This window comes from Sciurus carolinensis, chromosome 2, assembly GCF_902686445.1.
Source record: "Sciurus carolinensis chromosome 2, mSciCar1.2, whole genome shotgun sequence".
NCBI classification, from domain to species: Eukaryota; Metazoa; Chordata; class Mammalia; order Rodentia; family Sciuridae; genus Sciurus; species Sciurus carolinensis.
In genome coordinates this window covers 147797113-147801332 of record NC_062214.1, presented here as the reverse complement: position 1 = coordinate 147801332, position 4220 = coordinate 147797113, and the positions used below count along the sequence as shown (strand labels likewise).

The following is a 4220-nucleotide window of genomic DNA, read 5'->3' as shown; positions in this document are numbered from 1 at the left end:
ATTTGATCAATTTCACTCCCCAGTACCTCCCTCTTTCTTCTCCTTCCTCCACCTGATCACCTTTCTCAATTCTTCTGGTCTCCCTTTTATTTTCATGAGGTCCATATTTAAGTGTTTTTCTCTCTAGCTTTCACTTATGACAGAGAACATACCACTCTGGAGATTCTGAGTCTGGCTTATTTTGCTAAACGTGATGCTCTCTAGTTTCATCCATTTTCCTGAAAATAACATAATTTCATTCTTTATGACTGAGTAAAACTCAACTGTATATCTGTATCACATTTTCTTTATCCATTCATCTGTTGAGAGATACCTAGACTGGCACTATAACTTGGCTATTGTGGATTATGTTGCTATAAATATGGTTATGTATGTACCACTATAGCATTCTGATTTTAATTATTTTATCGTTTCTCAGCCTTTTGGCTAAGATCAAGTGTAGTATCTGATTTTAATTATTTTGGAAAAATAAATTAATGAAGATTAGCAAACTTTTTTTACATAGTTATTCCCTTTTTATTATTTTCTGATTTACCATTTGATGTTTATTTCCACAAAAGTAGAAAAAAGTGCATATAAATCACACATTATTTATATAGTCAAATATATGTATACACTAAATCACTTTATTTTCCTTCTTTTCATATACCAAAGTTAAGTGTCTTGTTACTTTGCTTTTTAAAATATATACATAAAATAGATTCATAGCAGTTTATAGAGCTCTCCATTCTGTTTTGTAAGCATATAGTATTCTATTGGATGTATGACCAATGACTTCATTCCACAGGTTCCTAACTGGATGTATATATGAGCTTCTTCTATATTTTGCAATTATATGTAATACTGTCACAAATGGCAATGCAGATATGCTGTTTTATATTTATGGAGGTCTTACTACAGATTCAAAAAAATGGGATTTCTGGTTAGAGGAGACACACATAAGTACTTTTGTTATTGTCAAATGTACTCTCGTGGGGATTGTGATACTTTGTACTCCCTCTAGCAACACATGAGAATGCTAGCTCCTTCTTGCCAACAGAGTGTGCTATTAAACATTAGAATTTTTGCCCATCTGTTGGCATGGAAGCGTATCTCACTGTAACTTTGTTTTTATCATGAGTGATGTTGTACTTTTTTCCTATGTCAGAGGGTCATTTGTCTTTCTTTTTTAAATGTGTAGTCTGTTCATGTCTTTTCACTGTTCTCTTGGGTGTTTGTCTATTTTCTTCCAGATTTCTAGAAACTCTTTTATACTAAAGTGATTATATCTCAGTGCCTTAATGTATGTTGCAAATGTATTTTTATAGGTATTCAACTTTAAAATGCACACATGCACATTTTTTATTGTGCCTGCATTTTGAGTCATGGTAACAAAAGCTTTCTCCTCTCTTAGGTTATAAAGGAACTAATCATGATTTCCTGTCTTCTTCTAGTATTCATATTTTTCTTTCCTTTTCAAATGTACTACTCTTGATGTATTTGGAGATTATCATTTAATTTTTTAAGATTCAAGATATTTTATTAACAGTTACTACAAACAGTAAGATAGCTCAATTAAATTACCAAGTAAAAAATCAACATACAAAAATCAGTAGTTTACATATATTCAAACAATCTTTTGGAAGATTTAATGGAAGGAAAGATTTCATATATAACAGTAACTAAAAATGCATTCATATGTTGGTCGATAAAAATGTGAGATCAATTAAAAATAAAAAATAAAATACCACTGAAGGCAAAAAATACCCTTTCTACAAATAGAAGGACCATATTATTGTGTAAGTTAATTTATGAATTTAACAAAAATCTCAGTGAAAACGTAACAGTTTTAAACTATATTGCCTGATGCTAAATTTAGTGAGAAAAATAAACATAGAAATGGAACTAGTTCTAAAACACATTAAGGCATTTTTCAAAGCCTAAATAATTTAAGTGTAGCATACAGGTCTATTAGCAAAACAGAATGCCCAGAAGTTAGAACACTCAAATACATTTAGAGATTGAATGTATAAAGAGGACAATTTAGAAGAATCCAGTTATTTTTCAGCTTTAATGCCTAAAACTTCAGTGCATTATAAATTGGCCCCAAGGATATTGAAATCCTTGCCTCTGGGATCCATGAACATGAACCTTATACTGAAAAAAAAAAAAAAAAACTTTGAAAATATACATAAATTAAACCTCTTGAGATGGAAAGATTATTCTGGATTGTCTAGGCAGACCCAATGTGAACACACACACACACACACACACACACAAAACAAAATGACATGAGGATGGAAGCAGAAACCAAAGTTATTCAGGGTCAATACTTTAGAAATGTAGGCAACCTCTGAAATGTGGAAAAGACACAGAAGCAGGGCTTCCCACTCAAGAGGGAGCTCATCCCTCTGACCTGTTTTGAACTTCTGACCTCCAGGACTATAAAATAATAAACCTGCATTATTTTTATTAAGTAAATTTGAGATAATGTGATACAGCAGTAACAGGAAATTCAAACAGAATGGAATGATAAAGACAATACTTACAGGGATCATTTGTATAGTTTGTCACCAGAATGGAATGATAAAAAAAATTCGCTATAAGTCTATCTGGTTGAATGTTGTTCTGAACTTTAGAAAAAGTTATTGATTTGTGGATTAATAAAATACACAGTAATCAAGATGACCCATGTTATACATATGTTGTTTCTCTAATTTTATGTAAATTTTACTGAAAACTAAGATTTAAACATAACACATATTACTTAAATGTCTATTTCAATGAATTTTTCCTTTTTTTGGAGTATCATTTTATTGAAAATATTTTAACTTTGCAGAAAGAAATATAACTAGCAGTAGAGAAAAACTCAAGTTCATCATTTCTGATCTGTTAATTTAAAAAAATAATGACAGTCAAACTGAAACCAAAATATGAAACCATTAATATGAAAAATAATGACATTAACAGATTATTATAATTCTAGCAACCTTTTCACTAATTAGTTTCCCTGAATGTACAGACATTGTGGTGTGTGACTTTTCTCCTTGCTCTTCAAATTGCTTGTGAGGTAATAATTCCTCATTTGTAGTCAGAATACTTCATTCAGTGCACCATTTGTCAGATCTGTCAAGAGGGTATGGAATCTAACAGCTTTACTTGAGGAATGAAAAGTCAAGAGGAAACTCCATTCACCAACAGTCTATTATGGAGTCAGGGTCTATAAAATTCCTTTAACTTGCTCATAGTTGCACTTGAATCACAATGGCAAACAATCAAGATTTTATTTTATAATTTACAGTTCATATTCGCCACATTATTCAATCATTCTCTTAGTGTATGAGACAATATATCCACATGAGATATTATAGTGACATGGAATCAGTTTCAAAGGATGTAATCTATATATAGTATAAGGCAAGGATTTACCAGTAATTACCATGTGTGTGTTTATGCTTGGTTATACTTTGACGTAGCATTGTTTCCAGATTTTATGATATGGCAAGCAGGAAAAAAAAGCAAAGGAATTATTTGAATAATTCAAAACTTGCCAACATTTTTCTCAACTCCTTGAATATATTACACAGAATTCCGTTCATGACACCATCAGGTCAAATCATATTCTCAATTATTAGAAGATTTTTATGGGCTGAAATATACTTTGTGACTTAAATGGATCAAGTTCTTACAGGAAAGATTTTTCCCAGTACTGCAGTATAGTAAAGTTAAATTCTGGACCTTAACAATGCACCTTGTGTTCACATCCAAAAAATAAGTGAGGCAAGTTTTAGAAAAGTAAACTAGTATTTATTATGTTTGGAAATGTTCAGATACATGAAATTACAGGAGGATTTGGAGAAAAGGAGATTTTGGTTGAAACTTGAATTGTGTGAGTTCGATCAAATTGTTTAGCTTCTTGACTATCATATAATCATTTATACTATATGAAATAAACAACACCTACATCATCTTATCATTATACCTACAAAGACATGAACATCAAAAGAGCACGACTTCTCTCTGTGCTGTTCACTATTTCATCTGCAGGTTCTTGTTTTAATATTGTTGAATTAATCTATAAACAAATGATCATCATGTAGATTACTCAATAAATGCTAATAATCGGCAAATAATTAATTCTCAACTTCCTTATGTTTTGTTCTTTCTTCAGAGATATCAACTATCAGAGATAAGCACTTGATTCTGACCCAATTTCCTACATTGTTTCCCAAGTGATCATG

The 4220-nt window shown here is 31.0% G+C and overlaps 1 pseudogene; it reads left to right on the top strand.

Moving 5' to 3' along the window:
• Window positions 1-406: 406 nt before the first annotated feature.
• Window positions 407-496, top strand: LOC124978529 (uncharacterized; annotated as a pseudogene).
• The last annotated feature ends 3724 nt before the right edge of the window (window positions 497-4220 follow it).